Here is a 22,859-nt window from a genome sequence, read left to right on the forward strand (position 1 = left end):
GGACAGCGTGGGGACAGTGAGCCTGAGCATTGGCACAGGGTGACTGGGCATTTTTATACTTAACCCTTTGAGACGCACAGAGCCGAGAGAGGTCAGTGATCTCGCCATGTTTATATCCTAACACTTTGCTCTCTATTGTTTTCCTGTCAATCTGCCAGGTTCGTCACTCAGAACAAGACAGGTTGATGATCACTGACTCTGATCCTTTTTGGCAGCGAATCAGCACCCTGCTAATGTAGAGGAAGCTACATTGGACCCAATGGAGACATGACCCTGGAGGAACAGTCCCTGATGTCCGGCCCACCTTCCAGCTTTTCTGAGGTCAGATGGAGACCTGCGGACCCAGTATCTGCTCATCAGAAACCGCTGAGCGTATTCTGTTTGTACCAGAATTTCCACAAACCATGAAAGATGGCATCAGGCTGTTCCCAATCCCGACACCGAGGTCACTATTGGCCTGTAACCAGTTCCTGCCTCCACAACAATCCGAGATCTCTGTGCCCCTTGAATTCTGGCCTCTTGCACATCCGCCAATTCCCATCGCTCCACCATTGCCGGCCGTGCCTCCAGCTGCCTGGGGTCCTAAACTCTGGAATTCCCTCCCCAAACCGTTCCACCGCTTCTTCTCGACCACACTCCCGAACCCAACCTTCTGCTCACTGATCCTAATATCGTCTTTTGCAGCTTGCTGTACCCACCGGGGTGATCAGTCACGGGCGGGGGTAAATAAAGAACATAGAACAAAGAACAACACAGCACAGGAACAGGCCCTTCGGCCCTCCAAGCCTGTACCGGTCATGATACCAATCTTTGCCAAAACCCTCAGCACTTCCTTGTGCCGTATCCCTCTATACCCATCCTATCCATGTGTCCACTTCCACAACCTCCCCTGGCAACACGTTCCAGGCACTCACCACCCTCTGCGTAAAAATCCTGTCTCGCATATCTCCTCAAAACTTTGCCCCACGGACCTTAAACCTCTGCCCCCTGGTGACTGACCCCTCCACCCTGGGAAAAAGTGCCTGCCCATCCACTCTATCCATGCCCCTCATAATCTTGTAGACCTCTATCAGGTCACCCCTCAACCTATTCAGCCTCTCCGCATAGCTAACGCCCTCCAGACCAGGCAACGTCCTGGTGAACCTCCTCTACACCCTCTCCAAAGCCTCCACATCCTTCTGGTAGTGTGGCGACCAGAATTGTGCGCAATATTCCAAGTGCAGCCTTACCAAGGTTCTATACAACTGCAGCATGACTTGCCAGTTTTTATACTCGATGCCCCGTCCAACGAAGGCAAGCGTTCCGTCCACTTCTGTTGCCACTTTCAAAGATCTGTGGACCTGCACGCCCAGATCGCTCTGATTTTCTATATTCCTCAGAGTTTTGCCATTTCCCCTCTACGTTAGACCTCCAAAATGTAAGCTAAAGGTTTGTAACCTTGGCTGGGCTGCGAACATCTCGCCCACTGTATAAATATAAATAAAAGCTTTTATTGGAGATAAACATAGACCTTTCAACTCATTCTTCAAACTAATGTAATATAATCCTTATGGTCACAAGTAGGCTGACATTAACACCTAATGAAGTTGCTGTGAAAAGCCCCTAGTCGCCACATTCCGGCACCTGTTCGGGTACACAGGGAGAATTCAGAATTTCCAATTCACCGAACGGCACGGTTGGGATTCTCCAAAAATGCGGCTAAATGTTGACGCCGGCGTAAACACCGGAGTGTTTCATGTCGGCATCAAGGGGGCCAAGCGATTCCATGGCCCACAGGGGGCCAGCACGATGCCGGAATGCTCCGCGCTGCTCCAGCTGCCGTACTGCACTGTACCTCCTGCACTGCCGGCGCGGACCAGAATTGTCGGCAATATTCCAAGTGCAGCCTTACCAAGGTTCTATACATCTTGTATAGCATGCACGCGGCGGCCACTTCCCCGCCGGTGCCGCGCAACATGGCGGAGCCACACAGCGGATCGGCGCAGAAGAATGTAGGCCCCCCCAGATCGCGCGGGCCTGCCGATCGGTGGCCCCCGATCACAGACCTGGCTGTCATGGAGGCCCCCATGGAGACTGATTCCCCCCCCCCCCCAACCAGGACGGCCACCGCAGCCGCGACGCCAAGCATCCACTGGGTGGAACCTTACGAGGACCATGCCGGTGGGAACTTGGCCAGTTGACCGCGGAAAATCGGCGCGGGGGCCTCTTTCAATGGCCCCCGACCGGCGGCGCGGCGACCGCGCGCGACTGGCGCCGATTCTCCAGTCGCCAGAGAATCGGGTCCCGGCGTCGGACCCGATCGTGGATCTGAGGCCCCATTCACCGCCCCCGCGCCGAACGCCATTTCGGCACGGAGGCTCGGAGACTCCAGGCCCACATCTTTCGGGGCTTGTGGGAGGAAACCGGAGCACCCGAGGAAACCCACGCAGAGACGGGGTGAATCCCGCACAGACAGACCGTGGGAGCAGTTGAAAAGGAGGTTTCCAGCATGTTACTGCTACGTTCAGTCTAATTATTACCACTCACATTTTTGACATTGCATTAAACCTTGCCAGAATGTTCTTCAACACACAGCTGCTCATTTTGAGATTTTAGGCACTTGTTACTCTGCACAAGATCTGCTCAGTTAAGAGATAATCACAAATCCTTTCTCCACAACACATTGTGCGTTCTTGGCCTGCTGCAGACTGAACTTTGGCTGCATTAATATATTTCTGGGTCAACAGTAATTATTAGTTGTTTATTTTGGTGGATAGTATTTCCACCATCCGTCATATGTCAGCTTTGTTCAGCTGGTATGTTCATCAACGTCACGTTGGAAAGTTATTGATTTAAATCCCGTGCCAGGAGTGAGAGCCAGGGTGCCAACGAGGATGAATGGAGTGAGGCTCTGAGGGAAGGTGGTAAAAGAGGGGGAGGGGTGGCATTGTTAGTCAAGGACAGTATTACGGTGGCAGAAAGGACGTTTGATGAGGACTCGTCTACTGACGTAGTATGGGCTGAGGCTAGAAACAGGAAAGGAGAGGTCACCCAGTGGGGGTGTTCTATAGGCCTCCGAAAAGTTCCAGAGATGTAGAGGAAAGGATTGCAAAGATGATTCTAGATAGGAGCGAAAGCAACAGGGTAGTTGTTATGGGGGACTTCAACTTTCCAAATATTGACTGGAAACGCTATAGTTCGAGTACTTTAGATGGGTCCGTTTTTGTCCAATGTGTGCAGGAGGGTTTCCTGACACAGTATGTAGATAGGCCAACGAGAGGCGAGGCCATATTGGATTTGGTACTGGGTAATGAACCAGGACAGGTGTTAGATTTGGAGGTAGGTGAGCACTTTGGTGATAGTGACCACAATTCGATTACGTTTACTTTAGTGATGGAAAGGGATAGGTATATACTGCAGGGCAAGAGTTATATCTGGGGGAAAGGCAATTATGATGCGATGAGGCAAGACTTAGGATGCATCGGATGGAGAGGAAAACTGCAGGGGATGGGCACAATGGAAATGTGGAGCTTGTTCAAGGAACAGCTACTGCGTGTCCTTGATAAGTATGTACCTGTCAGGCAGGGAGGAAGTGGTCAAGCGAGGGAACGGTGGTTTACTAAAGCATTCGAAACACTTGTCAAGAGGAAGAAGGAGGCTTATGTAAAGATGAGACATGAAGGTTCAGTTAGGGCGCTCGAGAGCTACATGTTAGCTAGGAAGGACCTAAAGAGAGAGCTAAGAAGAGCCAGGAGGGGACATGAGAAGTCTTTGGCAGGTAGGATCAAGGATAACCCTAAAGCTTTCTATAGATACGTCAGGAATAAAAGAATGACTAGGGTAAGAGTAGGGCCAGTCAAGGACAGTAGTGGGAAGTTGTGCTTGGAGTCCGAGGAGATAGGAGAGGTGCTAAATGAATATTTTTCGTCAGTATTCACACAGGAAAAAGACAATGTTGTCGAGGAGAATACTGAGATTCAGGCTACTAGACTAGAAGGGCTTGAGGTTCATAAGGAGGAGGTGGTAGCAATTCTGGAAAATGTGAAAATAGATAAGTCCCCTGGGCCGGATGGGATTTATCGTAGGATTCTCTGGGAAGCTAGGGAGGAGATTGCTGAGCCTTTGGCTTTGATCTTTAAGTCATCTTTGTCTACAGGAATAGTACCAGAAGACTGGAGGATAGCAAATGTTGTCCCCTTGTTCAAGAAGGGGAGTAGAGACAACCCTGGTAACTATAGACCAGTGAGCCTTACTTCTGTTGTGGGCATGGTCTTGGAAAGGTTGATAAGAGATAGGATGTATAATCACCTGGAAATGAATAATTTAATTAGAGATAGTCAACACGGTTTTGTGAAGGGTAGGTCGTGCCTCACAAACCTTATTGAGTTCTTTGAGAAGGTGACCAAACAGGTGGATGAGGGTAAAGCAGTTGATGTGGTGTATATGGATTTCAGTAAAGCATTTGATAAGGTTCCCCATGGTAGGCTATTACAGAAAATACAGAGGCATGGGATTCAGGGTGATTTAGCAGTTTGGATCAGAAATTGGCTAGCTGGAAGAAGACAAAGGATGGTGGTTGATGGGAAATGTTCAGACTGGAGTCCAGTTACTAGTGGTGTACCACAAAGATCTGTTTTGGGGCCACTGCTGTTTGTCATTTTTATAAATAACCTGGACGAGGGCGTAGAAGGATGGGTGAGTAAATTTGCAGATGACACTGAATTCGGTGGAGTTGTGGACAGTGCGGAAGGATGTTACAAGTTACAGAGGGACATAGATAAGCTGCAGCGCTGGGCTGAGAGGTGGCAAATGGAGTTTAATGCAGAAAAGTGTGAGGTGATTCATTTTGGAAGGAATAACAGGAAGACAGAGTACTGGGCTAATGGTAAGATTCTTGGCAGTGTGGATGAGCAGAGAGATCTCGGTGTCCATGTACATAGGTCCCTGAAAGTTGCCATCCAGATTGAGAGGGTTGTTAAGAAGGCATACGTGTGTTAGTTTTTATTGGTAGAGGGATTGAGTTTCGGAGCCATGAGGTCATGTTGCAGCTGTACAAAACTCTGGTGCGGCCACATTTGGAGTATTTGTGCAATTCTGGTCGCTGCATTATAGGAAGGATGTGGAAGCATTGGAAAGGGTGCAGAGGAGATTTACCAGAATGTTGCCTGGTATGGAGGGAAGATCTTATGAGGAAAGGCTGAGGGACTTGAGGCTGTTTTCGTTAGAGAGAAGAAGGTTAAGAGGTGACTTAATTGAGGCATACAAGATAATCAGAGGATTGGATAGGGTGGACAGTGAGAGCCTTTTTCCTCGGATGGTGATGTCTAGCACGAGGGGACATAGCTTTAAATTGAGGGGAGATAGATATAAGACAGATGTCAGAGGTAGGTTCTTTACTCAGAGAGTAGTCAGGGCGTGGAATGCCCTGCCTGCAACAGTAGTGGACTCGCCAACACTAAGGGCATTCAAATGGTCATAGGGTAGACATATGGATGATAAGGGAATAGTGTAGATGGGCTTTAGAGTGGTTTCACAGGTCGGCGCAACATCGAGGGCCGAAGGGCCTGTACTGCGCTGTAATGTTCTATGAGTGAGGCACTGAGGGAGTGACACTGAGGGAGTGAGGCTCTGAGGGACTGAGACACTGGGGGAGTGAGGCTCTGAGGAAGTGAGGCTCTGAGGGAGTGAGGCTCTGAGGGACTGAGGCTCTGAGGGAGTGACACTGGGGGAGTGAGGATCTGTGGGAGTGAGACACTGAGGGAGATTCACTGAGGAACTGAGGAACTGAGGGAGTGTGACATTGAGGGGGTGAGACTGAGGGAGTGAGACTGAGGGAGTGACACTGAGGGAGTGTGACACTGAGGGGGTGAGACTGAGGGGGTGAGACTGAGGGAGTGACACTGAGGGAGTGTGACACTGAGGGGGTGAGACTGAGGGGGTGAGACACTGAGGGAGTGAGACACTGAGGGAGTGAGACTGAGGGAGTGAGACTGAGGGAGTGAGACTGAGGGAGTGTGACACTGAGGGGGTGAGACTGAGGGGGTGAGACACTGAGGGAGTGAGACACTGAGGGAGTGAGACTGAGGGAGTGAGACTGAGGGAGTGAGACTGAGGGAGTGTGACACTGAGGGAGTGTCACACTGAGGGACTGAGACTGAGGGAGTGAGACTGAGGGACTGAGACTGAGGGAGTGAGACTGAGGGAGTGTCACACTGAGGGACTGAGACTGAGGGACTGAGACTGAGGGACTGAGACTGAGGGACTGAGACTGAGGGAGTGTCACACTGAGGGAGCGAGACACTGAGGGAGTGAGACTGAGGGAGTGAGACTGAGGGACTGAGACTGAGGGACTGAGACTGAGGGAGTGAGACTGAGGGAGTGTCACACTGAGGGAGTGTCACACTGAGGGAGTGTCACACTGACACTGAGGGAGTGTCACACTGAGGGACTGAGACTGAGGGACTGAGACTGAGGGACTGAGACTGAGGGACTGAGACTGAGGGAGCGAGACACTGAGGGAGTGAGACTGAGGGAGTGAGACTGAGGGAACGAGACACTGAGGGTGTGAGACTGAGGGAGCGAGACACTGAGGGAGTGTCACACTGAGGGAGTGAGACTGAGGGACTGAGACTGAGGGACTGAGACTGAGGGAGCGAGACACTAAGGGAGTGAGACTGAGGGAGTGAGACTGAGGGAACGAGACACTGAGGGAGTGAGACTGAGGGAGCGAGACACTGAGGGAACGAGACACTGAGGGGGTGAGACTGAGGGACTGAGACTGAGGGAGTGAGACTGAGGGACTGAGACTGAGGGACTGTGACATTGAGGGAGCGAGACACTGAAGAGTGAGACTGAGGGAGTGAGACTGAGGGAACGAGACACTGAGGGAGTGTCACACTGAGGGAGTGTCACACTGAGGGACTGAGACTGAGGGACTGAGACTGAGGGACTGAGACTGAGGGACTGAGACTGAGGGAGTGTCACACTGAGGGACTGAGACTGAGGGACTGAGACTGAGGGACTGAGACTGAGGGAGTGAGACACTGAGGGAGTGAGACTGAGGGACTGAGACTGAGGGACTGAGACTGAGGGACTGAGACTGAGTGAGTGAGACTGAGGGACTGAGACTGAGGGAGTGAGACTGAGGGAGTGAGACTGAGGGAGTGAGACTGAGGGAGTGTGACACTGAGGGAGTGAGACTGAGGGAGTGAGACTGAGGGAGTGTCACACTGAGGGAGTGACACTGAGGGACTGAGACTGAGGGAGTGAGACACTGAGGGACTGAGACTGAGGGAGTGAGACACTGAGGGTGTGAGACACTGAGGGACTGAGGCACTGAGGGTGTGAGACAGAGGGAGTGAGACACTGAGGGACTGAGGCACTGAGGGTGTGAGACACTGAGGGGGTGAGATTGAGGGTGTGTGCACACAGGACCAAATGCTGCCTCAAGGAAGGTCGAGGGTGACTGATACAGATAACGCGACTAGAGAATCTGAAATCACATTGTGGCCACCTTCACATCAATTTCCTCGGCGTTATTTTGAGGAGGGTCTCAAACATTCCACAAAAAACATCTTTTCCTTTCCAACTGAAGAGCTGAATGTCACAGACAGTTAATGAGGTGAGTATCGGGACTGGAATACTCCTGTGTGGTGGTATGTATTAGGGGTAATACGGTACACCATGATGCCGACGGGCTATTGGTGGACAGATACTGGGTCCTGATTGGATCTGCCTCCTACTGGGCTCCACCCAGAAAGGCGGGGTATAAGAACCCAGGTTCTCCCAGCAGCCGCATTCTGTAACTGAGCTGCTGGGGAACAAGTCTGCTCAATAAAGCCTCGATTGAGTTCTCTACGTCTCGCCTCGTGTCTTATCGATGGTGCCACATCCTGCAAACCTGCTTTGATGCAGTGACCTTCATTGCTTGTATCATCACAAAGAAATATCACAGAGATATCATACACGTGTCATACAAATATACAAATATCATACAAGTGTCATTCACTGACTGTCTGTGTGGAGTCTGCACGTTCTCCTCGTGTCTGCGTGGGTTTCCTCCGGGCGCTCCGGTTTCCTCCCACAAATCCCGAAAGACGTGCTGTTAGGTGAATTGGACGTTCTGAATTCTCCCCGTGTACCCGAACAGGCGCCGGAGTGTGGCGACTAGGGGCTTTTCACAGTAACTTCATTGCAGTGTTAATGTAAGCCTACTTGTGACACTAATAAATATTATTATTATTACAAATATCATGCAAATGTCATGCACATTTCATACACATACCATACAAATATCATACAAGTAGCATACACATATACAAATATCATTGAAATATCATACAAGTGTCATACAAACATGATACAAATATCATACAAGTATCATACAAATATCACACCGGTATCGTACAAGTATCATGCAAGTGCCATACAAAAATATGATTCAGCACAGACCATTTAAACATGTAATTTTGCAATAAATACACAAACTACAATTTCAAATCTGTCTCAACCTGGAGATTGTCACTTTCAGCATTGACTGGAGCTGCTAAATATCTTATTGAATCTATCAGTACATCAATAAGCATCTTCCAATATGCACCATAATTACCCTGATGAGGCTCAAATTGAATTCTAACAAAAGCTGAAAAGGAGGAAAACAACTTGATTTAAATTGTGCTTGTAATTAAAATCATTTTTAATATCCTGGGTCTGATCTTTGCTGTCATTTGTCATTTGAAGATTGCAGGGGTGAAGTCTCTTTGCAATCTGAAACTTCTATTAACTATTGATAAAAGGTGTAAATAGATGATGATAATAGCTAGCCGAGAATGAGTTACAAGCTGGTAATGAAAACAAGAGGTTGCAATGGTTTGTGCCATGAATAATGGGTGCCTTAGACAGAATGCAAGACAAGAATCTGATGGAGACTGGGGAATAATACCAAGCTGGGAGGCAGCCCAAGATAGGAATGAATTGAAGGTGATTTGTACGCTATCAGTACAAATCAGTCAAATAGAAATCTCCACAGCATTCATTCCCCTGTTTTCCTTTTGAAGAATTATATACACAGTTTAGGTGATAAAGTGGCGAGGTCTAGCTCCACGAGATGATGAGTATCGCCATGCACACTGCTCCCTCTTCCACTGATGACGGGATGTTGAGCTACAGCGAGGTTCACACGTGTAAGGCTGGGATAAAGAGGGTAAATGACAGCACGTCCCAGGGGCACAAGAGCAGTGGTTTGTTATCGCCTGACCTGAGACCCAGCAGAAATTGCTGGTAGTTGTTCAGCTTTTGGCTTCAGTTGGGTTTTATTGGTTTCTTTACAAAGCTGCAGATGTTCCCAGCACAGAGGAGGCTGTTCGGCCCAACATCTCTGCACTGACTCTAAGAATCATCTGCAGTTATGAGGCCATGATTAAAACAGCATGACAGCAGGGATGAGAAATTGTGTTTGAAGGAGAGGCTTGGGCAGAGAAGGGTGGCAGAGATTTGTCCAATGCTGCATGGATTTGTACAATTTTCATTGAAAGGTCCCCAGGCTCAATCAATCTCAGCTCTAACAAACCTCGGAGAAATTCCTCTTAGTTCTTTCCAACATTCTTCATGTTACATTTTTAAATTGGTGATCTCACTGATTCCACAATCAGAGGAAATCATCTTCCTCGATTCACTTAATCCAAAGAGGAAAAGAAAGACTTGAGTTCCAATAATATCCTTCACTACTGCAGGAGGTCCCAAAGAATTTTAAGCCAACAAAATAAAGTCATTGGCCATCAGGATTGCTACGGTAAATGATTTGTGCAAAACACAGCTCCCATAAACAGCAGTGAGATAAATGACAAAATAATCCGAATTCAGCTGCTGAGCGGTACTCTACAGATCGTCCTGAAAATATTGCCAGAGAACACAGAACAGTACAGCACGGGCTCGTTTCTGTGGACCTGGAAGGACAGATGGGGCCTCAGTCTATCTGAAAGGCAGCACCTTCAGCAGTGCAGTGCTCCTGCAGTGCGGCACTGGAATATCGGCCTGCATGTTGTTCTCAAGCCTCTGGAATGTGACATAAAGCCGCAGCATTGTCTCCGAGATGAGAGTGCGGCCTCAACTGAGACGCTGCAACATTTAACAATCTTCAAATTCAACCTTCTCTTAGGCTTGGTGCCGCAGTGTAAACAGTTCAAGGATTTCAACCCTCCCTCGATTTCCTATCGCCGGCTTCATCGCAGTGAATCTGTCCGCTCTCTGTGGTTTTAATAGTGAATCTGTCCGCTCTCTGTGGTTTTAATAGTGAATCTGTCCGCTCTCTGTGGTTTTAATAGTGAATCTGTCCGCTCTCTGTGGTTTTAATAGCCTCGATCAAACACTCGTCGCAAACTGCGGCCGAAATCATTGCTTTGGACAAGTTCAGCTTCACTTCTCTACTCTTGCACTTTATCTGCAATTTATAAAACAGAAAGGTGCCTTTGGTCTTTGCGATGACTTTATCGGATTGTGTGGCGATGGTTATAGATTTGTTAATAATTGGATATTGGCAATGTGATCTACCAGAGTCCTGGTGTCATTCAGGAATCCGGTCAGACATCCGGCTCAACCTCTGTTTGTGAAATGGTTTTAGGTGCACGAGGGTAAATGTCAAACTGATGAAGCAGGAAAGTAAACTGAAAGCTGATCTGGCGTGGGGAATCGATGGCAGGCAGGCTGTACGGCTCAGTTAGTGCAGACTGAGGCTCCGAAGGGATTGTGGGATCTAAGCACAAGATTTGATATAAATCTAAAGTAATTGGTCATGACTGAGGTGAGTCGAGTGTAACGGTTTAAACACTTACTGCGTTTCAATCTTGCTGTGGCCATTAAGAAAAGATCAGCAGCTAAGGCTGGAACATGGCTTCCGCTCCACACTGGGGCAATTATTTCTGTTCACATTATAACTGAGAATTACCTGCCCAGAGTCCTTGTTCAAAGTTCTTCCCATCAACTGTTACCAGTTCCCTTACAATTTCACTTAATTCTTTGCGATCCTACTTTTAACTTGTCATTTTGTTTGTTGTATTTTTCTGTAACTTTTTTTCTTCCTCCACAGTCTCCCTCTCTGTCTCTCTCTCTGTCTCCCTCTCTCACTCTCTCTCACTCTCTGTCCATGTTTATTCCCAACAACCACTTCCCATCAAAGGTGGCTCCTCATGAGGATGAATGTACAGCTTGCTCAGCCAGTGACCATGGTAACAGTGGACAATTGCTTCTCAACTATAAACACCAAGGGTGGAATTCTCTGTCCCACCAGCCAAGCTTTCCTGGGCGACGAGCCCTCGCCGTTCTCCATTCCCGTCACCTGCCAAGGGCAGCACGGTAGCACAAGTGGATAGCACTGTGGCTTCACAGCGCCAGGGTCCCAGGTTCGATTCCTGGCTGGGTCACTGTCTGTGCGGAGTCTGCACGTTCTCTCCGTGTCTGCGTGGGTTTCCTCCGGGTGCTCCGGCTTCCTCCCACAGTCCAAAGAGGTGCAGGTTTGGTGGATTGGCCGTGATAAATTGCCCTTAGTGACCAAAAAGGTTAGATGGGGTTATTTGATTACGGGGATAGGGTGGAAGTGAGGGCTTAAGTGGGTCGGTGCAGACTCGATGGGCCGAATGGCCTTCTGCACTGTATGTTCAATGTTCAATGGGGCTGCGCATTGTGGCCATCCCACGCTGCTGGGAAACCTGGGGGTGCTGCCGCTGCAATGGAGAATCCCGCCAGAGGTGAATCCCACAGCATGTTCTTTGTGGGATATTCCCCATCTGGGACTGTCCTGGGGGAGGGGCAGGAAGGGGAATTGGCGGGAAAACAAGCCAAATCCTCCAGCCCCAACCTCATTAATTATGCAACTGGGTGTTTGCCACCGTGTTCCGTGGTAGGGCACGCCTGACGGGCATTGTCCACCATCATGTCCAGGTGCTATATCGAAAAGCGTCCAACATCACGGACCCACGATTGAAGAACGGAGATAGACCGCCTGAAAATTAAGATAGATCTGCGGGAGAACTCTTGAGATCAGGAGATGGGCCTGCTGCGGATGAAGATGGATTTTCAGGAATGTTCTGATGTTGGACAATGGACATGCTTGATGTCAATGAATCTGGATGGACCACTTTTGGATGTTCCCCAGGCGCACTCCTGTGGTGTTCCGGGGTCCAGAGTTGCTTTTTTATAATTCATTTATGGGATGTGGGAGTCGCTGGTTAGGCCAGTATTTATTGCACATCCCTAGTTGCCCTTCAGAAGGTGGAGGTGAGATGTCTTCTTGAACCGCTGCAGTTCTTGAGGTATAGGTACACCCACTGTGCTGTTAGGGAAGGAATTCTCAGATTTTGACTCAGCGACAGTGAAGGAACGGTGATATATTTCCCAGTCAGGGTGGTGAGTGACTTGGAGGGGAACCTCCGGGTGGTGGGCTTCCCAGGAATCTGCTGCACGTCTCCTTCTAGATGGAGTGGTCGTGGGTTTGCAAGGTGTTGCCGAAGGAACCTTGGTGAGTTCCTGTAGTGCATCTTGTAAATGGTACACACGGCTGCCACTGTGCGTCGGTGGTGGAGGGAGTGGATGTTTGTGGAAGGAGGAGCAATCAAGCGGTGGAGCCTTGTCCTGGATGGTGTCGAGCTTCTGGAGTGTTCTTGGAGCTGCACTCACCCAGGCAAGTGGAGAGTATTCCATCACAACTCCTGACTTGTGCCTTGTAGATGGTGGACAGGCTTTGGGGAGTCAGGGGGTGAGTTACTCGCTGTAGGATTCCTGGCCTTTGACCTGCCCTGGTAGCCACAGTATTAATGTGACTGGGTCCAATTCAGTTTCTGATCAATGGTAACCCCCAGGATGTTGATTGTGGGGATTCAGTGATGGTAACGCTATTGCATGTCAAGGGACGATGGTTCGATCCTCTCTTGTAGGAGATGGTCATTGCCTGGCACTTGTGTGGCACGAATGTAACTTGCCATTTGTCAGCCCAAGCCTGGATGTTGTCCAGGTCTTGCTGCATTTGGACATGGACTGCTTCATTATCTGAGGAGTCACGAATGGTGCTGAACATTGTGCAGTCATCCGCAAACATGCCCACTTCTGACCTTAGGATGGAAGGGAGGTCATTGATGAAGCAGTTGGTTGGGCCGAGGACACTGCCCTGATTACCTCCTGCAGTGATGTCCTGGAGTTGAGATGATTGACCTCTAACCACCACAACCATCTTCCCTTGGGTCAGGTATGACTCTAACCAGAGAAGGGATTTTCCCTGATTCCCATTGACTCCATCCTGAACAGAGATAGCCCCAGGAATTGTTCAGCTGAGTCCCAACATTTGCACGTCATGTTGTTTGAGATGCATTGTGGACCTGCGTGTGCCCCCACCCCCACCCCCCACACCCCCCCCCCCCACACCCCCCCCCCACACCCCACACCCCCCACCCCCCACACCCCGTGTTGCAGAGAATCGGGCGTGGGTGCAAGATTCCGATCAGGCCTTCATCTACATCCCCCTAGTGGGATAAAATCAGCTTCCCGCCGGCCTCCAGAGGATTTTCCTGAACCACGGGCACCAGTGGAAGATACTGCGGGAAAATCACGCTGGCGTGAAATTGATTTGTGTACTCCTGCCAAATTGATGTTGAGCCCAGGGAGAATTCCATCCTCGGTCATCAAGACTGAGCATCTGTGGAGAGAGAAACAGCATTCGCGCTTCAAGTTGAATTGTACTCATCTTCAGAACTTCAATTGAAATGAAGTTGATCCACAAATCAACCTGATCAAATGGAGGAATAGGGAGGAATGCTTATAGTGGAGCTTCCCAGGGATTTCTGTTGGGACCCCTGCTCTTCCTGATATATATCAATTATCTAGACCTTGGCGTACGGGACATAGTTTCAAAATTTATGGATGATACAAAAATTGGAGACAATTGTGAACTGTGAGAAGGATATTGTAGAAATTCAAACGCACATTGAAAAGTTGGGCAGACAAGTGGCAGCTGAAGTTAAATGCAGACAAGTGCAGAGTGATTCATTGTGAATGCAGAACATGGAGTAACAATATACAAGAAATGGCATCATTGGAAAGGAGGTGCAGAGGCAGAAGGACCTGGGTGGCTATGTGAAGAGTTTGAGAAGGTAATAATAGGTGGAATTTTCATTCCGCTGCCTCTGCCCTCCTATGCCCTCCTCCCAGCCCCACACTCTGAAATTCTCTCCCTAAACCCTCTCACTTCTCCTTTAAGATGACCCTGGAATCGACTCTCTGACCAAGATTTGGGTCGAACATTCTCATCCCGCTGACCAATTTTTCTATCCTGCTGTGTGAAGCACATTTTGCGAAATTAAAAGTGCAGCATAAATTCAAAAAAGGTGAACAAAAATCACAATTTGTACAGTCGACAATATGACTGTTATGAGATGGAATGAAACACATTCTGGGTGAGGAAGGAAACCTTTCCTGCCAGTAACACTTCCGTTCCAGATCACTGAAGATTATTAACAACTTAGTTGCTGCTTTACTTCAAGCAGTTATCATAACATAAAAGAAGCGTTATGGTATATGATAAAGCTATAAGATAAAGAAACTCTATGGTATATGGTAGAGCTGTATGTTAAAGAACCATGGTATATGGTAAATTAGCCTTATGGTATATCGTATATGATAACAAACCTTGTGGTATATGGTGAATCCATATGGTAATGATATTATGGTATATGGTAAAGCTATATGGTAAATATGCCTTATGGTAAATGGTAAAGGAGTCATAATATATGGTAAAGCTATATGGGAAAGAAGCCTTATAGTATATCATAAAGTTATATGGTATAGAAGTCTTGTTGTATATGGTAAAGCTATACAGTAACAAAGCTATGATATATGATAAAGTTATATGGTAAAGAAACCTCATGGTATGTGGTAATGCTATATGGTAAACAAGCTATGGTATGTCATAAAACTATATGCTAATAAAAAAATATGGTAATGCTATGTGGCAAAGAAGCCTTATGGTATATGGTAAAGTTCTATGCTTAAGATGGTAAAACTGTATTGGAAATAAGCTTTATGGTAGATGGTAAAACTATATAGTAAAGAAGCTATGGTATATGGTAAAACTATATGGAACAAAAGTTATGGTATATGGTAAAACTATATGGCAAGAAGCCATATGGTAAAGCTATATTTTGAAGAAGATACGATTTGTGCTAAAGCTATATGGGAAAGAAATGTTATGGTATGTGGGAAAGCTATATGTTAAATAAACTATGGTATAAACCCCAATGTGTGGAATTTCAATATTCAATTCTGGAACAAGTACCCAAAGTCCCAAATCAGGAAGTGGTGGTGTCCATGTAAAGCCTTTCATCTTCAAAATCAGCAAGGAGGAAATCTGACTGTCTCATCCAAAGACCCATGTTGATCACCAGTCTCATTTTCCAAAAAGGGTATCACGTCTTCCAATTCTGGCCTCATTATTCGGAAGCATACTGCATCCATGTATTATATACATGGAAATAAATAACAACTAACAGTTTTAGCCTGTTTGTGTTGGTCTAGTTAAGAATCGCACTGTACACCTAACCATATATTCTCCAGTATAAACTCCAACAGGAGCCAGGGCTGATTATTAAAGTGAAGTTAATGAACCTGTTGAAGGGTTAAACGGGGTTCCATTCATGAGGGAGAAAAGGTGGACTTTTTGTGAAGAATGATGAAATGCTGTTGAAATGCTGAAATGGTGATGATTCATGTCCCTCTCACTGCTCCTCAGCTCACTCACTCACAGATTAATCTTGAACTATTTCACTTTCTCAAATCCTTCAGAAGTTCCACTGAGTCAGGTGCAAAGTGACTGAATGATGGAAGGTTCAGCTGTCTCAAATCACTGAAGCTCTGCTATAAATGTTCTGTTAACAAGTTGTCTTTCATGATGAAAACAACATATATTCTCCCCTTCTTAATCCGACACTGACTGTCTCCAAATATTCAAATCGTAGAAGTCCCTAATTTGCATCATAAGTATCTTCCTCTCAAAATGTCATTAATCTATCAACAATCGGTCTGGATTTTACACCTTTAATTGACGGTGAAGGTCAATGTCATCACCAACACAATGTCCTCCCCTTTATATCCAGTTCTTTCTGTTATTCTGGGCTGATACACCAGCACAGTGTAACGATGCATTATTGAAGAGGTTTTTGTTTGGAGTAATGTGTTTATCTTGTCCATGTATCGTTCCAATGCTGAGGTCTCCCTGGGGAGGACTTTAAATGCTCTCAAGTGTTGTTATTACTACTCAAAAGATGGGTTGCTTGCACCAGAGCCTGAATGAAGTTATAGGGCGGGATTCTCTGATCCTGGGGCTAAATGCCGTCGCGTTTTACGACGGCGTCAACAGGCCCCCAGGATCAGCGATCCTGCGCCTCACAGGGGGCCAGCACGGCACTGGAGCGACTCACGCAGCTCCAGCTGCCGATACCGGCGTCAGGCGGGCACCGCGGGTCTGCGCATGGGCGCTGCGGCCAGCGTGAATTCAGGCATGCGCGTTATGACCAGCACGAACCCGCGCATGCGCGCTGGTTGCCTTCTCTGCGCCGGTCCCGGTGAAACATGGCGGAGAGCTTCAGGGGCCTGGCGTGGAGTAAAATAGGCCCCCACCAGGAGAAGCCGGCCCGCCAATCGGAAGGCCCCGATCGCGGGATAGGCCACGGCGGAGGCACCCCCCACTGTCTGATCCCCGGGAGGATTTCCCCCCCGCAGACCTCACATGGAAATTGATGGAATAACGTCAAAATTTGCTTTTAAAAAAATCCTAATTGGGGTCAAATCTGGAGAGACCAAAACAAGAAGATCAGGAATAGGAGCTGGAATAGGCATTCACCTGTTTGAGCCTGCCTTATCATTCAATAATCCCAGATCATCTTTTACCACAACTGGACCTTCTTGCAATATCCCCACATCGCTTCTGTCAATTCATATCCAAAAATCTATCGAGTTCTGTGTTGAACACACTGAAGATTGAACCCCCCTCTCCCTAACCCACCCCGCTGGCTGAATGGAAGAGAGGATTCCCAATGTTTGCTTCCACTGACTGAAGACATTTTTCCTCACTTCTGTGAGAAATTGGACAGCACGGTGGCACAGTGGTTAGCACAGTTGCTTCACAGCTTCAGGGTCCCAGGTTCAATTCCCGGCTTGGGTCACTGTCTGTGCGGAGTCTGCACGTCCTCCCCGTGTGTGCGTGGGCTTCCTCCGGGTGATCCGGTTTCCTCCCACAGTCCAAACGTGTGCAGGTTAGGTGGATTGGCCATGATAAATTGCCCTTAGTGTCCAAAAAGGTTAAGTGGGGGTTACGGTGATAGGGTCGAGATATGGGCTTGTAAGGGCCGGTGCAGACTGGATGGGCTGAATGGCCTCCTTCTGCATTGTAAATTCTATGAAATGACCAATTCCTCTTTCTCGGACCAAGTTAAAGCTGAGACCACCCTGCAGCCTGGGCGAATCCTGGGTGGATACAGCTCTGCCAGATGGATAGACATTTGCTCTTGAAATTTGGTGGAAAAAGTTTATTTTGATGGCAATCTCGGGCTGCAGAACATTAATTTTCTTTTTCTAAATAACAACATTTCCCAGACTTCAGCAGTGAATCCTTAGCTGTGACATCTCCAGTGAGAATGGTCAGTTATATACAAATAGAATTTAATTTTTTCTATTAATATTTCCCAATTTACAGCGGAACACGATATTTGAGATTAAAGTGCTGGGATTGGCTGTTCCATCGAAAGCTGTAATTCCTGACATCTCAATAACATTCGCTGGAAAATAGAAAGATGGGATTTTGGCAGTTAATGTCCCCAAGGATCCAATTTTCTAGTTAATGACCGACAACAATAGTGTTACTATCTTTATCAATTCTGTTTCCTGTTTATAATGGTAAATATGGAAAAGCTAAAGAATAAAATCTCCCTTTGCACTTTGAGAATAATGAAGGGTGCTGACTTCAGAAGAAGAGGGGTCAAGTTATACCTGGTACTCCTAACTACGGTGTGTTAACAACTATCACAATTGTAAAAGTACCACACACACTGACTGTCCCTGGTGTACGGGTCCCACACACACTGACTCTCACTGGGGTACGGGTCCCACACACACTGACTCTCACTGGGGTACGGGTCCCACACACACTGACTCTCACTAGGGTACGGGTCCCACACACACTGACTCTCACTGGGGTACGGGTCCCCCACACACTGACTCTCACTGGGGTACGGGTCCCCCACACACTGACTCTCACTGGGGTACGGGTCCCCCACACACTGACTCTCACTGGGGTACGGGTCCCACACACACTGACTCTCACTGGGGTACGGGTCCCCCACACACTGACTCTCACTGGGGTACGGGTCCCACACACACTGACTCTCACTGGGGTATGGGTCCCACACACACTGACTCTCACTGGGGTACGGGTCCCACACACACTGACTCTCACTGGGGTACGGGTCCCACACACACTGACTCTCACTGGGGTACGGGTCCCACACACACTGACTCTCACTGGGTTATGGGTCCCACACACACTGACTCTCACTGGGGTAGGTGTCCCACACACACTGACTCTCACAGGGGTATGGGTCCCACACACACTGACTCTCACTGGGTTATGGGTCCCACACACACTGACTCTCACTGGGGTAGGTGTCCCACACACACTGACTCTCACAGGGGTATGGGTCCCACACACACTGACTCTCACTGGGTTATGGTCCCACACACACTGACTCTCACTGGGGTACGGGTCCCACACACAGTGACTCTCACTGGGGTACGGGTCCCACACACAGTGACTCTCACTGGGGTACGGGTCCCACACACACTGACTCTCACTGGGTTATGGGTCCCACACACACTGACTCTCACTGGGGTACGGGTCCCACACACAGTGACTCTCACTGGGGTACGGGTCCCACACACACTGACTCTCACTGGGGTACGGGTCCCACACACACTGACTCTCACTGGGTTATGGGTCCCACACACACTGACTCTCACTGGGGTACGGGTCCCACACACAGTGACTCTCACTGGGGTACGGGTCCCACACACACTGACTCTCACTGGGGTACGGGTCCCACACACACTGACTCTCACTGGGGTACGGGTCCCGCACACACTGATTCTCACTGGGGTATGGGTCCCACACACACTGACTCTCACTGGGGTACGGGTTCCACACACACTGACTCTCACTGGGGTACAGGTCCCACACACACTGACTCTCACTGGGGTACGGGTCCCACACACACTGACTCTCACTGGGGTACGGGTCCCACACACTCTGACTCTCACTGGGGTATGGGTCCCACACACTCTGACTCTCACTGGGATACAGGTCCCACTCACACTGACTGTCACTGGGGTATGGGTTCCACACACACTGACTCTCACTGGGGTACGGGTTCCACACACACTGACTCTCACTGGGGTACGGGTCCCACACACACTGACTCTCACTGGGGTATGGGTCCCACACACACTGACTCTCACTGGGGTATGGGTCCCACACACACTGACTCTCACTGGGGTATGGGTCCCACACACTCTGACTCTCACTGGGGTACGGGTACCACTCACACTGACTGTCACTGGGGTACGGGTCCCACACACACTGACTCTCACTGGGGTATGTGTCCCACACACACTGTCTGTCCTTCATTAACCTCTTTGTCTGTCCCCTTTTATGTGCCAGTCTAGACCACCAATCCTGTCAGGTTATTTGAACCTTGCTGAAATCCCAGGCATACCACTGTGTCCCTCATTCGATGCCAATAAATTTGCCGAATCAGTTGGCTGAAGGGACTACACCCAGAGTGGATTCTTGCGTTGCTCTTCCTATCACAGACAATGAGATCCATTGCAACACCTTCACGACTTGAGATATAGGCAGTTATTATTCTTTAATTCAGTCTCCCCTGAACATCACAAACTCTAAACTATAGAAGCTTTTAGTGACCTGTTCAATCTCTTCTTAATCAGTCGAAAACATGTTCGGATTCAATCCTGGTGGGTTCAGAAAGTTTAAAGCAATTTCACATTTCCACGATCTCACCCTCACTTAATGAACAGACCTCTTTAATGTAACAATGTTCGGAGCGGAAGATTCACCTTGAGCAGTAATTCACATTTCCCTGTGCGTCAGGCTGTGTAAACTAAATGGGAAGTGTTAAATGAAAGATTTGTCCACAGAGGGTTTTAGAAAAGACTGGTGTTCCAGGTTGAAATGCAGCCTTTGTGTTTGGATCTAAGTTGAGTTAACTGTGCCTCAGTGCCTGTGATGACTGACCTTCCCACCCCCAGAGAGGTGGTCATTCACTCACTCCCCTTTGGGATGTGCTGCGGTTCCCACCAACTGAACACTAGATGGCCCCCTGATGGGAGTGAACACATTCTAACATGTCCCTATTCGGACACAACAGCCTCTTTAAGGTCAGGTGAGTCAGTGTCATTCCTGCAATTGGTCAAAACCTTGAACTTTCATTGAGGGACAAGCTTCAGATGGAAAAGCAGGTTAGAGAATGGGGAGGTTCCGGCTGGAGCAGGCAAGGCCCAGGACCCATGGTGATGCTGTTGAGCAGAGCAACTGGAGGCGTGTGGAATGACCCAGGAGAAAATCACCAGAGACTGGCTGGATAGAGGAGGGTGGAATGGTGATGTCGGGCAAGGTGGAGAAATCAGAAGTAAGTCATTTGCTTTAGTTCTATGCATTTTGTTGACATGTTTCACCTTTATGAAATGAAAAATGAAATGAAAATCGCTTATTGTCACAAGTCGGCTTCAAATGAAGTTACTGAGAAACGCCCCTAGTCGCCACATTCCGGCGCCTGTTCGGGCCGCCCATCCTGTTCTCGATGATTGCGTTGTGGAAGATGGGGTGCGTGTTTATAAGCCTCACTGCTTCACCTTTATTGAACTGCCCTCATTAAACTGCCCCTGCCAAGCTCCGGAAAAACACCATAAATAGTGGATAACAAGACTAAGCCAAGACTACTTTCTGACTGATATAATTACTCAAAAACTGCTCAATATTCTTTATAATGTTAAAAACCACTTAATGCACAAATCACTTGCAGCACATTAAAGGCAGGAAAGACACTCCAGGAATTTGTAATGTTTGAGTGTTTGCAGAATGTCAGTGACATCTATAAGGATGCTGGAGTGTTGCAGTCTGCAGTGAGAAGCTGGGTGGGGAATGTGAGGGCTTGCTGAAATCCTCATTACAATAATCAGACAACCACTCCCCAAAGTCCCAGTGGTTGATTCAGAATTGGGGATTAACCGTTCCAAACAAACGTTTTCATTTTGCTCCTTGTGATATCCATTCCCGTTGGAACGGGCCGTGATACGTTAATGAGCTCGTTCTCCTGCCTTTGTAATTCTCCCGCAAAGAGGGAAATGGAACCTAAGCTGGCAACGCCCCCCCCCCCCCCCCCAGATGACAGATGAATTGGGCGGCACGGTAGCATAGTGGTTAGCACAGTCGCGTCACAGCTCCAGGGTCCCAGGTTCGATTCCCGGCTTGTGCAGAGTCTGCACGTTCTCCCCGTGTGTGCGTGGGTTTCCTACGGGTGCTCCGGTTTCCTCCCACAGTCCACAGATGTGCAGGTTAGGTGGATTGCTAAATTGCCCTGAGAGTCCAAAAATGTTAGTTGGGGTTACTGGATTACGGGGATAGGTTAGAAGTGTGGGTTTAAATGGGGTGCTCTTTCCAAGAGCCAGTGCAGACTCGATGGGCTGAATGGCCTCCTTCTGCACTGTAAATTCTATGATTCATCTATGATGAATAGGCTGGTCCCAGATGCATGCTCCATGAAGTCTATAAGTTCAGACCCTCCCCACCTTTTTTTCACCTCCACTTGGCAGCTTTGAAGGAGGTTTGGGGGCATTTTCATTGCAGTGACCTCCTCCAGTTTGGTTCTGCTAAGAGTTTTAATCTTTCACAAGCAGAGAAACAGCGAACAAGTTTGAAAGATTAGCACAGATACTAATTCCTGTTCTGCAGCCCATAATCCACGTGAGAAGGTGTCCATGCACGATTTAGATGGTTTGTCAATATTGGGAGAAAGTTTGAAAGATGAGTACCTTTCTCAGCTGGAATGTGTGACCTGGCGATGGAAGCTGAGTGCATCCATCGTTTAAAAGAGGAATTTGACAGCAGGTGCTTGAGGGTGAGGGCTAGGGACAGAAAGCAGGACTCTGTATTAAAGGCTGAATGGTCACCAATTGTTCTGTGATGAGTTGTTGAGTTACAGGCACGAGCTGCTGCTGTACACAGACTTGGGTGAGTATGTTCTGAGTGAGAGGCCATAATCTGTGACACATGGATTCTTCCTGCTTTGTACAAGGTTCTCGTGATCAGTGTAACCTTGGTTACCATCTCTGCTGACCCCTCTGCAGGGTGGTAACTCTCCCTAACTACCCACTCTCGACGCCACACCTTGTATAAATTAATAGCAGCAAGTGGAACCTTGCTGCAAAAACAGCTTCACAAATCAATGAAAATAAAAGGAATTTATTCTTTAATATTTCTGAAGTCTAGGTCAGTTGCAGCACAATTACAGGTGAAATCATGTTTAATCAATTTATTGGAGTTCTTTGTCGCAGTAATATGCTGTGGATAAAGGGGAACCGGTGGATGTACTGGACTGAGATTTCCAAAGGTATTTGATGAGGTCCTACCTCAAAGGTTATTGCTGAAAGTAAAAGGTCATGGTGTAGGGGGTAACATGTTGGCATGGAGAGAAGATTAACTAGCTAACAGGAAACGGAGTGGGCATAAATGGATCTCTTTCTGATTGGCAGGATGTGACGAGTGGAGTCCTGCA

The sequence above is a fragment of the Scyliorhinus torazame genome, chromosome 28 (assembly GCF_047496885.1).
Source record: "Scyliorhinus torazame isolate Kashiwa2021f chromosome 28, sScyTor2.1, whole genome shotgun sequence".
Taxonomy (NCBI): Eukaryota; Metazoa; Chordata; class Chondrichthyes; order Carcharhiniformes; family Scyliorhinidae; genus Scyliorhinus; species Scyliorhinus torazame.